General features: G+C 40.2%; 1 pseudogene; it reads right to left on the bottom strand.

Moving 5' to 3' along the window:
* Nucleotides 1-6,315: 6,315 nt before the first annotated feature.
* On the bottom strand, nt 6,316-8,052 carry LOC126381042 (uncharacterized; annotated as a pseudogene).
* Nucleotides 8,053-13,618: the final 5,566 nt, after the last annotated feature.

Genomic DNA, 13,618 nt, shown 5'->3' with positions numbered 1-13,618 from the left:
TCTTCGCTCATAATTTTCTATTAATTTTTAACAAACATTAATTTAATACAAAATAAATTACTATTTATTTACCTTCCTATGTAATATAATTATTACCTATTTATAGAAAAGTAGCAATCATAAAGGGCACACATTCCTTGATATTTTAAATGAATTGACCTTAGCTCTCGAGGAGATCAATTAAATCATCGCGATCAACGTCATGGTCGCTACCTGAACTGTCGTCTTCGGAAACGGTGGTTTTATAAGGCCTAAGAACTTCACCCCTGACAACTGCACAAAATTTCTTATAGCCCTTCATACCTTTTATACTACTAATTGTGTATCGATTTAATGAACAATCAGCCTTGCAGATTTTATACGGGCCTGTGTATAATCCGTCAAGTTTTCTAGTGACCTTTGCAGTCGCATCCCTAGCTACACCTCCCTTCCATAAGACAAGTTGTCCTACCGAATATTTCTTACACTTTTTATGTTTACTGTCAAACCTCCTCTTCATAAGAGTCATATTCCTCTCAATGCGAAGTTTAGCTGTGTCTCTTCTGGCTTGAAGCTGTTGCTGTTGAGACTCCGAACATTGTGGGGCGTCTATAGGGAAGGCCGGGAAGCGAGTGTTTGTGTGGCCAAACATAAGGTTAAAGGGTGCTACTCCTGTAGTAGAGTTAGGGGTGTTATTAATTCCCCAAACAACATCAGCCAGTTTATTATCCCATGTACACTCAGTATCAGACATAGTATTTAAACCATTTAATATAGTGCGATTTACACGTTCTACTTGCCCATTAGAACGGGGGCTTGCAATGGCATTTAAAACGTGTTTGAACTGCTGTTCCTGAGAGAAATCTTTAAAATATCGGTTAGTAAACGCCTTCCCCCTATCAGTGATAATTCGTATGGGATTTCCAAACTGGGTGAAGATGTCTTTTAAAAGTCTTATAGTTTCAATAGAGCTACAATTTTTAGCTGCCTTTGCAAACACAAATTTTGTAAAAGAATCGATCACGACTAGTACGTACGTATTTCCCTTACGAGTCCTAATGAAGGGGCCAAGGTGGTCAGCGTGTAGCGTGTGCATGGGCACAGCGACTTTGCTTATAGGGTTTAATTCACCCTCCAGCCTACCATGGTTACCCTTTCCATAAGCGCACTGTAGACAAGCGTTGATATACTTGCGTATGAAACGTGTCATTTTTGGGAACCAAAATTGCGCTTTAATGGACTTTTCACATTTTTCAAATCCCGGGTGTCCTATTTGGTCGTGTAGTTTTTGTAATAGCCCATATTTAGCCAATTTCGGGATTACGAATCGTTTCCCTGATATAGTCTTACGGTACAATAATCCGTCTTCAACCTCATAGTTGGATGTAATGTCTGAACCCACATTAGGTTCACGCAACTGGGAAATAATGTTTTGTATATTCTCATCTTGCAGTTGTAAAGTCAGTAACCAATCAGAGTTATCTATCATTAGCACCGAACTTGAAACAGGATTTCGACTCAAGGCGTCAACATGTCGCATGCGTTCTCCAGGCCTATAATCTATTTCTAAGTCAAAATCCTGTATGGTGAACCACCAACGCGCTATACGCGGGATCAAATCTTTCTTGACTAGAGTGGTTCGTAACGCGGCACAGTCAGTAATAACCTTAACAGGTATTCCAGTCAAATAAATGCGAAAACGTTTGAGTGACTCCACCACGGCCAGGGTTTCAAGCTCGTAGCTATGATAATTCTTTTCCTCAATAGTCGTAACTCTACTAAAAAACGCTATCGGTTTCAAAGTACCATCCCTTTGATACTGCATGAGAATACCGCCCAATCCTATCTTACTGGCATCAGTATGAAGCTCGGTTATCGCATCTTTGTCGTATATACCTAAGACGGGTCTCTCGATTAAACGTTGTTTTAACATTTGAAACGCTGTTTCTTGTTCTGAGCCCCATTGCCAATCTACATTTTTTTTTGTAAGGTTGGTCAACGGTCGTGCAAGCTCGGCAAAGTTCCTAATGAACTTCCTAAAGTACGATGTCAAACCAATGAACTGTCTGATCTCGTGGACGTTACGGGGTCGACTGTATTCCGCAACACAGTTTATCTTCGCTTGTCCGGGTTGTATAGTGCCAGCGGTAATCTCATGACCTAAATAGGTAGCAGTATTCTTAAGGAAAGAACATTTTTTTAAATTAAGTTTCAAATTGGCATCCGTTAATAACTGCAGAACATGATCTAACAGATCTAGTCCTTCCTCGACTGAAACAGTCGGTATCATAACATCGTCTAAATATAGGGCAATGTTTTTACTAACTTTACCTAGGGTCATCTGAATTAACCGTGAGAATACTGCTGGTGCATTGGCCAACCCGAAAGGCATCTTCAAGAATTCATATTGGCCTGATGGTGTGACAAATGCCGTTTTGCCTATAGATGCTTCGTCAACAGGTACCTGATAGTAGCCCTGTGCCAAGTCAAGAGTCGTAAAGAAGCTTTTACCAGCTAAACGAGTCACTTGGTCTTCTATGTGGGGCAAAGGATAACGATCTTTTACAGTCCGCGCGTTTAATGACCTATAATCGACACAGAGCCTGTAATCCCCTCCCTTTTTCTTGACCAGCACAACCGGACTAGCATACTCAGACATTGACTCCCTTATTATGCCCGCATCTAAAAGATCCTTAATCTTCTCATTCACTATTTCATTTTCCTTATATGATAGCCTATAAGGTTTACAGTACACCGGTTGGTTTGTAGTCGTTTCAATATGCATTTGAATTAAATTCGTACAACCTAAGTCATTTGTATTCCTGGCAAACGAGCAGTTATATTTATTCAATAGTCCTAATAGCTGCTTAGTCTGCATTTCATCGAGCTCACCAACGTCAATATCGGATAGTGTAATTTCGCTCCTATCATCCTGTGTACACCCACCAATAGTAAACACATTTGTATCCAAATTGTCTCCGCACTGTGTTATATACTCCGCCCTGGCTATCAACCTGCCACTCGACCACACAATATCTTCATTTCCTAAATTCATGACCTTTAAATACGATTTATTAGAATCTATAATCGCCTCCGGTATTAGATAAGACGTACCACCCAATTCAAACCATACCGCATGGGTAAGAAATGTGTGCTCTTGTGAAGTACAGTAATCGTCAACATACACCTCAACAAATATGCAACTTTGTTTCGGTATCGTAGTATTACATCTTATGTATACTGGAAATTTCGAGACAAATTCTAATTCATTCAATTGAATATTTGACAGCGCATCAATAAGTTTGTGGGTCGAAACAAAGTTTGCAGATGTTGTCGTAGTGACCAAACTGACGTTTTGCTGGTTTATCATTGTTTGTCCAATTATTAAATCTATATCCGACAATTTACAATCAGTAATCTCCACTCGTCCTTCTACCATTAAATTATCAACTAAAACAGTAATATCGCATGCACCCAGTGATTTCGAATAACCGCCTCCGAATCCCCTCATTACAACAGTGGATGGTTGCAATTTGAGTTGCAAGTTTTCAGCTGACTCAATCGCAAGTATATTAAGTTTACTACCCGTATCTATATATGCTATTAATTGGCATCCATTGATGAAAACTTGACGTTTATAAATGTCCAGGTATATATCGTACGTAATATGGAGTATCTCACTGACCTGCTTATATTGTTGTCGCGAAGAGCCCGGAGCGTGCCAACAGTTGGCGGTGGTGTGCCCAGAGCGGCGGCAGATCTCGCAGCGCTGCTGCTGCCAGCAATCGCGCGCCTCGTGCCCAGCTCGCCGGCACGCGTAGCAGATCTTCGGTTGAAGCTGTTGTTGTGCTGACGTTGTGCTCGGTGACAAAGTGTTTCCTCTCCTCCATGTAGACTTCTGCGCTGTATAAGCTGCAGCGACTCGCTTGTAGTTTTCTAATGATGATAAGTATCCATAATAGAGTTGTTCTGGTGTTCCATAATTGTACGCCTTAGCATTAATCCTTAATTCAGCAGGTAATCCACGAATTATACATGAAATGGCATCTTCTCCGGTAATATTACATTTTTTCAGCAGAGATAACTTTTCGTGGTAGTACTTGGTCATTGTTTCTTTGTCTTCTTTCACCCGTGCCAACATTTGTTCTAACTTGTCCACGTAGTCCGTAGATCTAGGAAACGCAGTTTGTAGGGCGTTCTTCCACTCTTTCCATGTAAGATCGTAATCATCCAAGTCGTCATACCAGTCCCTTGCTGAGCCACGAAGCCGTATTTGCATAATAAATTGTCGATCTTTGTGATTCCATCCATAAATATCACCAAGCTGATCAATTTTATGTATCCATCCGGCCACGTTACTGTTTTTCAAGTCAGGTTGGAACTTTGGTATCAGTTCAGCATCCGTAGGTGTAACTCGGCGCCTTTTGCACGTCGGGAATGTGTCGGGATCATCCGATGAAAAAAAAATTTCACTGTTTTCGTCTTCTGTTTGCTGGTGGCGAACTTCTTCTTCCGAGGTCGTAGTTTTTAATTTAGAATATTTTCGCTTCCGCCGTCCCAATCCGTTAATATATGGGCCGGACATTTTAGATTCGAATCCCACTTCTGAAATGTTACGAACAGTGGGTCGAAGATGGCCAAATAATACTCTTAACAAATGTACAAATGGATCTATTTTTACAGAGTAACACCTTGTTATTGTGCTCAAAATGGAATGACGGTTACGGACAGTTTTTTTAACACCAATCAGATATCAACCCCACCTTACTTACTTTTTGAATCATAACAATGGCCCATATTATATTTTTAATTGTAACCCGAGCTAATATTATTACTTATATTTTTATTAATCGAATTAAGTAATTAAAGTAAATAATTAATGTATGACAATCCAAATAAAATAGGTAATTAACTAAATGTATAAAATAATGATCATGTCCGGGCAGTGGCGCTGGCGTCGGTGGCAAAAGTCGGTAACAATGGGTTGCAATTTAAAAATGTTTACGTGTATTCAAAAACATTAGATCAACCAAAATACATATTTTTGGAAAAAGTCCTAGACATGGTGCCCAGTGTCTAATTTTCAAAATATAAGGATAGTGAAGAAGTTCTCCGCCCCCAGGATGCTAAACCAAATTCAATAATTATATTTGATGTCGCAGCGTGTGAAAATCAGAATAACATGCGAGATTATTTTGCGATGGGTAGGCATCGAAACATAGATTCGTTTTATTTAAATCAAACTTACAGTAAGGTTCCAAAACAACTAGTACGAGCCAATGCTAATTTGATTATTCTGTTTAAGCAAGATGAAATAAATATGAAACACGTTTATGATGAACACGTTAACACAGATATGTCCTGGAAAGAGTTCCGTGAAATGTGTTCTAAAATATGGAGTGAACCATATAGTTATTTGGTGATCAATAAAGATTGTCAGAAAAATGAAGGATGTTATAGAAATAAATTTGACAGTTTCGTATTTTTTTATTGATCATATCATTTTTCTGATATATAATGTGATGTTACTTGGTAAATCGGGTTATTTTGCCTAAAGATTTAGCAGAAGCACAAACTTATTTTCATAATGGAAGCTTGTTTAAAACGCCAAATAGTCAATGCAGCAGAAGCTGTTAAAAAAAAGGTTAAGAAATTGCGAAACATTAATAATAATATATCGTTTATTTCAGATTTAAAAATCCATACATTAAAAAAAAATATACCACAAACAATTAAAATAGTAAAAGTCAAATTCAAATTACAAAATAAACAATTAAAAATTAAAAATCAATAAATAAAAATCAATAAATAAAAATCAATAAATAAAAACGAAGTGGTCCTATGCGGTATGGCGGCCTATCCACACCTTAAGAAAAGGCGAGTCCCACCGGTCCACCAACGCCCTCAGGATGCCGTTAGGGCTGTCGCGCGCCCTCGCTAGAAAGGAAGCGCATCGCTTTCTAATAATGGCTGCAAAGCCGTCAATATGCGCTACCGTGAACATTCCCGACGCACTAGAACGCCGCGGCAGCCCCATCAGGACCCTGAACGCGTTGTTGTATTGGACGCGCAGGTCGCCGTATGCCCGTCGCGTACAGTCAGCCCACAGGCTGCACGTGTAGAAGCTCTGACAATACGCCTTGAAAAGCGTTACTTTTACTTGAGAACTACATCGTGCGAACCTGCGAGCCAACATATTACAACGTATAACACCATATTACAACATTGAAACCGAAAATGAAAAAGCTTTGAAATCTGTATTCAGACCTATAATAAATAATTTAGAAAAAATTGAAAATTAATTATTCAAATGTTCGGGCCCATCGATAACCCTGCAGCGCCATCTGTGATGTCATAAAATTACGTTGTAAACGTCAAAAATCACTAGATGTCGCTACAAGGCTCGTCTGGTCCGAAATGCTTCGTAACAGTGCTTGAAAATAAGTGCTGCATGCAGACAATACTACTTTGTGGGCCTGGAGATGTTTCCCCTCGTCCGCGAGGGTGACATCAACTAATGTTTGCGTGTTCAGCAGCGTTGTCCACATCGAGATGAAGTTCGGCTGGTGGTTATTCCACCTCAAACTATATTGCTGAGACATCTTCGACACAGTTTTAATGGTTTTCTTATTATATTTATACCGTGGAATTGCCAACCTGAGGATGTTGAGGGGCGAGTTGTGGGCCATGCCCTGCAGCGGGAAGTCGACGGGCCGGGAGTCAATATAGCTTACGGGCACGGGGTGCGGTGGGCAGATGAGCGCCATCTGCTGCTCCTGTTGCGGTACGTCATCCTTGACGAGGTCCCTCGGCGGCGGCGGCGTCGTGCGCTCTCGTTTGATGCGGCTCTTGATGCTCGGCCGGTTGTTGGGGTAGCCCTTCTTTTTGTATTCGAGCCATAGAGTGTGGTTGTTGACGCCGAAAAGGCGCGCGGCCTTGCAAAAGCCTATGCCGCCGAAGCGCACGGCCTCGAGAGAGCGCTGGAAGTTTTCCTCGGACCGTGGGTTGGTGGCGCGGCGGCGCTTCTGCTGCTGCGGCGGCTGCTCGGGTGCGGCGGCAGCGTCCGCCACGCAGCTGGGTCCTGGCGAGGGGCCTGCCACGCCGCCCACTCCGCCCACGCCACCAACGCCGAGCGCCTGCCCGTACTCGCTCAGCCCCGCGTTCATGTACTGGCTCATGTTGTTCATATAAAAAAACAAATAAACTGTAAAAAATAAATAAATAAATGTACATCGCCTCGCCCTGCAGACCGGTGCTACCCAAGCACGCATTCGAGTACCGCGGGTACGTATGCTCCATCATACTCCACTGTCCTCCTTGAGCCATTCCTGTGTTACCCCCCATTCCCAATTGTTCCAAGTATTTTGTGCTTCGGATGTTTGTTGGGAACCGTCGACGGCCCTGTCGTCGTGATACTCCCGGCTGCGCCGCTGCGGCACCGAGCTCAACGTGATCGCGTCGCCGCGCACCACATTCACCGATGGGCCGGACTCCTCGCGGCCCTCTTCCTCCACCATCTGCCCCGAGCCTGCCGAACTCCTCCTTCGCCCCCGTTTCCGCCTCGGCAAAATGCTTGGCGAGGCAGCGTGTCGCTGCGAGATAACGGAGTCGGTAGGGAAGTCAGCGGACGTGCCCTGTGACCGCGTTAGCAGTGTCGAGTCCGGCATCTCCGTCAGACCCTTTATCTTTAGAGTTTTCGCTGTATCCAGCACCTGTGGGAGCTGTTCCTTTGTGACATTAACTTCGCCGTAATACATAAAATCGGCCATTGTTCGCAGATCTGCGAAAGTGACATCTTTCAGGATCACGATCGGATGCCGAGACGGGTTGTACATAAACAGTGCCTGAAAATAAGTGCTGCATGCAGACAATACTACTTTGTGGGCCTGTAGATGTTTCCCCTCGTCCGCGAGGGTGACATCAACTAATGTTTGCGTGTTCAGCAGCGTTGTGAACATCGAAATGAAGTTCGGCTGGTGGTTGTTCCACCTCAAAGTATATTGCCGAGACATCTTCGACGCAGTTTTAATGGTTTTCTTATTATTTTTATACCGTGGAATTGCCAACCTTATTTGTCTGGATACTTTTTCTAATTGTACACGAACTTTGTCTTTATGTCGCGGGAGTGACGGACGTCCGACGTAAGCCGAAGTCGGTAATGATATTGTGCGATCTGCGCAATTTACAGGTGTCGCTGATAGAATATATACATGGTCTTCATGTAATAAATTCAAATTTGCACAACACTACGTAGCAATCAGCTGTTCAAGGTATTTAACTTTTGAGTGAACAGCTACCACCTCTTTTATTTCTGCCTGCCCTAGTAAAGGGTAAACGTGCCAGTGATGGCCATACTAATAAATATTTTTAAACTGTTTTGTTTCTTCCTTGTAAGGCCGAGGTTTCCAGACACAATAGTTAAACAAACAATGGGCTTTGATCCCGGTTACTGCTTACTGATGTAAGTAAGTAGTCGTTACATGAGCCATGTCAGGGGCCTTTGGCGGCTCAATAATAACCCTCGCACCGGGATTGACGAGGTTGGTTATCCACCTTACAACCCACACGATAGAAGAAGAAGATGTGAACATACATAAAACACGCCTTTATCCCTAATGGGCCAGACAGAGCCATAAGTAATCACACATATCTAATATCACACTTATTGCGCTACTGAGTTGGGCAGAGTCACTTTGCTGTACGAGTTTTGGCCAAAAATGTAGTCGATTACCTACAATAATAGTTTATAAAGAAATGTACTTTACAATGCATCTCGTCTCCTTGTGTATCATGCTTTATTTTATGATTAAGTACGTAATATCAGGCTCCCATAACACCGTCATCCAGGTCAAATGTATGGGCATCACGCTAGCGGCGAATGCGTTCATGGCTAGTTACGTACGGGACAGTTTCATTAGAATACTTTCAGAGTTTTGCAGGCCCTAAACATGCAGGCCCTACTTTGGTGCCATTTACTAAGCCATCCGCGAAACTAAGATTACGCGTGATTACACAAACCAAATCGAAATCTGGAACACCTTGTCAATTAAATCTTTTAATTCAGTAACATAATCAATGGATTCAAGTTGGACTAATTGCAAATCATTATTATTTGTTTCTAATCTAAGAGTAGGTAATAAATTTGAACCCAGTTTTAAAAGAAAATCTGCATACTGTGCGTCATCGTTACATCTCTGTTAAGTTACCAAACTAATTTTTTTCAATTGTTTCCAAATAGGTGAAGTTTTTAGTGACGCGTTTAATATATCAAAATTCGTTCGTGCTTCTGGGACTACTGGAGGAATTTGACGAAAATCTCCTGCAAAAATAATTATTTTAGAACCAAAAATGTTGTCTGACCTCATCAAATCCTGCAATGATCTATTTAATAAATTTGTAAGGTATTTATGAGCTATCGGCGCTTCATCATACACAATGAGATTAGAATTATAAATCAATTCAGCTCTTTGAGTACCATTTGAGATGTTCCAGTATCCGCTATCATCTAGTAGATGTAAAGGAAATCTAAACAAAGAATGAGCCGTCATTCCGTTTGTGTAATTTTGAGCAGCAATTGCAGACGATGCACAGGTTAAAGCTATACCTTTAAGGTTACCGTGGATATATGCAGTTATGACCTTCAATAAAAGCGTTTTTCCGGTGCCGGCCGGACCATCGATAAAAATCGCACAGTTGTTGGATTCTCGGTAAACACTATCAACGCAAAGCTTTTCCACGTAATCGAATACGGCACGTTGATCGGGAGATAACTGTGGCAACCACTTTTCTACGTATGATTTCAAACTATCTAAATCATATTCAGTGCGTTCCCTATCTAACTCCGTTGACCTATAAATTACTTCCGGCAAACCTTGTTCTATTAACGAAGTTCCGTGTCTGCGTAGCATTCTATCTATTTGGATGAGGCACATGTTAAACGCGTTTTCTTCGTCATCTGGCACCCTATAAAGGAAATCTTCGGCCAATTGACGTTTATACGTGTTCCACAGTGACGCCGTGTTATAAGTTTCAAAAAAGTCTAAGTAGGATACCCGATCAAACTCCTCAGTTAAAGGCCTACTGAAATAGTCTAAAAGATCTGAACCTGCATTATTAACTGCCTCGTTCGCGTGGCCAGGCTTAAAAAATACTGAATTTTGATCGGGCAAATGTACTGTTAACATTTTTACCGTAGGGTTCCTAGCTACAATATCAAATTCGAGAACACGCCACGCTGCTTCGCTAGAACTAATATATCGCTTAGTGACATATTGTTCGATTTCATCCTCACGATGTTCTTCATCAACAACGGCAATACGGGCTTCATCAGGTCCTTTTGTCATATATTTGAACAAATACTTAATTATAGCACGCTGTGTGGACACGTCTAAATTTATGTGAGCATCATATTTTAGGAGAAGAGCAGGATTATAAGGAACGACCCATAAATCATTAACTATTACGTCTCTGCCGCGATATTTAATAATCGCCTGATTTTTACTATTACGATGTAAATGTATAAAACCTCTATCGTCACTGAAGGTGACTGGTGTTTCCTTTTTTGGAAAATATTTTAAACAGTTTTTTTTTTTTCATTATTCCAACACGGCAAATTAGTTCGGTAAGGTGGGCCGCATGGACCGTCTATCATGTGATCCATGACAACTTTGTATAATAAAGTTTGTGTTGGATCGGGTATGGTAGCACGAACAAACTTATCAATATCCGGACTTTCTACTGGTCCACCACCTTCCACTCTAAAAGCAATATGCGCGTGTGGTAGTCCTCTTTTTTGGAACTCTATAACGTGCATTATATAAACAATTTTTCCGAACCATTTACCCGATTTTAAATCTTTTAATAACTCTCCAAGTTTTAAGTTGAAAACTCGAGCACAAGTAAGGGGGTCTTTTGATCGACCTGATAATGTTGAATTTTTTATTTCAGGCCAGTTGGGGTTACAAGTTAAAGTTAAAAAAATAAGATGGTGGACCTAACCTGTTTACCATTGCTATAGCATCCAGGTATTTTTTTTTCATGTACCGCGGACCCCCTGTGAATGAGCTAGGTAAATAAATTTTACCAGGTTCTACTCCACCTTCTCCTAAAATAAACTCGTCATTAATTAACTCTTGGAGTGGAGCTACTCTTAGTCTGTTTTGTTGTTTTGTTTGGCTATTTTTCAAAAACCGTAAGCGTTCTTCTAAACCTCTACAAAACATATCGACTAACCACTCTTCAGATTAAGCAAAATTAAAAATTTTGAAAAAACCCACGACGGTAAAAATCTCATCGAAAAAGAATAAAATAACTCAAAACCCCCGACTTAACCCAATTATTATGTAACGAAATATTATATTAGACTTAAAAATACTTTCTAAAAAGAGTTGATATCTCGAGACATCGGTAATAGATATACTTAAGTACCTAAACAATGAATATGGATGTTTACAGTTTTTTCCTAACGTGTCTGTTTCTCGAAAATATACTTAAATTAAGCGATAATAATTTTACCATAATACATAACCGAGGAATATCCGTCGGGGGCTGCCATTAACCCAGCTAAAGTTTTTCTAGTGACGTGAATACAATTATTGAAGAATTGTAGATGTTTAACGACGACATAAAATACACTTATGAGTATGATTAAATTTTTGTTGAAATTTCATATAGAAAAGGCAGCCCCCGACGGATATTCCTCGGTTATGTATTATGGTAAAATTATTATCGCTACATTTAAGTATATTTTCGAGAAACAGACACGTTAGGAAAAAACTGTAAACATCCATATTCATTGTTTAGGTACTTAAGTATATCTATTACCGATGTCTCGAGATATCAACTCTTTTTAGAAAGTATTTTTAAGTCTAATATAATATTTCGTTACATAATAATTGGGTTAAGTCGGGGGTTTTGAGTTATTTTATTCTTTTTCGATGAGATTTTTACCGTCGTGGGTTTTTTCAAAATTTTTAATTTTGCTTAATTTTATTTCAGACTTTTTAGAGAGCATATACGAATCATAATCTATATAATGTGTAGGTAAGATCTCGCAAAACAATAAGTGTGATTCATCCTACCACATAATATTAAGTCCCTTATTATATATTATACAGTTGCTTTCTGTTTAAAGTTACCTCTATAACACTCATCTGAGAACATGCACCAATCACCCACGAACTCATTCCTGAAATCCGCATTGAAATCAGACAATACGTTTTAATTTTAATAATATTGCAATATAAACGTTTCACACTAATATAGCAGCGCCTCCTAGTGAGTTAATATCATAAGACTTATCTTAGACCATGCACCATTCAACTACGAACCCATTGCTGAAAACCGCATTGAAATCGGACAATTCGTTTTAATATTATTGCAATACTATTTTTCACTAATATTGTAGCACCCTCTAGTGAGTTAAAGACGTAATTTTTATTATTTGGGAACATGCAATAAGCTACCACGTACACATTGCCGAAAACAGAATTGTAATCGGACATTTCGTTTTGATTATATTGCAACATTGTTTTGCACTAATATTGTGGCGCCCCTAGTGAGTTACAGCCATGACACCTGTCTAAGAACATGAATTCATCAAACACAAACCCGCTATTGAAAACCGCCTCAAAATCGGATCATTAGTTTAAAAGATAGGTGGTAACATTACTTTGCACAAACGCACACACAAACATCTCTCACCCTAAACGCATATACCTGCTCCGTTCCGTCGTGGGTAATAAATGTAATTAAAATTATACTAACCGTAATTAACAACACTTTGCTTTACTTAATACATAACATACATAAACTGCCTATATACGTCCCACTGCTGGGCACAGGCCTCCCCTCAATCAACCGGAGGGGGTATGGAGCATACTCCATCACGCTGCTCCACTGCGGGTTGGTGGAGGTGTTTTTACGGCTAATAGCCGGGACCAACGGCTTAACGTACCCTCCGAAGCACAGAATCATCTTACTTTTTCGGACAATCAGGTGATTCAAGCCTGAAAAGTCCTTACCAAACAAAGAGGACAGTCTCACAAAGTGATTTCGACAATGTCCCCATCGGGAATCGAACCCGGAACACCAGATCGTGAGCCTAACGCTCTAACCACTAGACCACGGAGGCTGTTTACTTAATACTACCTGATTATTGAGTGATGGGTTCAACTTTATGAATTAAATGAGGATTAATTGGATGAATTTGATTCACTTGACCACACAATCCACGTGCCACTTATAGTCGATCTTGATTTTTCTTTAATCTTCTCTTTAATCTTCGCCAATCACTTCGTATTAATTTATCTACAATTTATTGATTGTGATCTGGGATCTTCTCTGAAATCTGGCTCGAAGGACCATGAATATGCCATCAGGCAAAAAGGCATATTAATGCCTTTTTACTGATTTTTAAGGGATTTAGGTAGCAATGAAACAGCACCGTGTTCGACGTAATTACGTGTAATCAATGGAACCGAAAAAAAAAACGCCTGTCAAAAACAATTAACTAATAAAAACTATTGCAAATAAATTGCTATTATAAATTGAAGAGGCGTTTCGAATAATATTTATTCTAAACACTAATATTGTGGCGCCCCCTAGTGAGTTACAGACATGACACTTGTCTAATAACATG

The sequence above is a fragment of the Pectinophora gossypiella genome, unplaced genomic scaffold (assembly GCF_024362695.1).
Source record: "Pectinophora gossypiella unplaced genomic scaffold, ilPecGoss1.1 Pgos_34, whole genome shotgun sequence".
NCBI lineage: Eukaryota > Metazoa > Arthropoda > Insecta > Lepidoptera > Gelechiidae > Pectinophora > Pectinophora gossypiella.
This window is presented reverse-complemented; position numbering and strand designations above follow the sequence as displayed.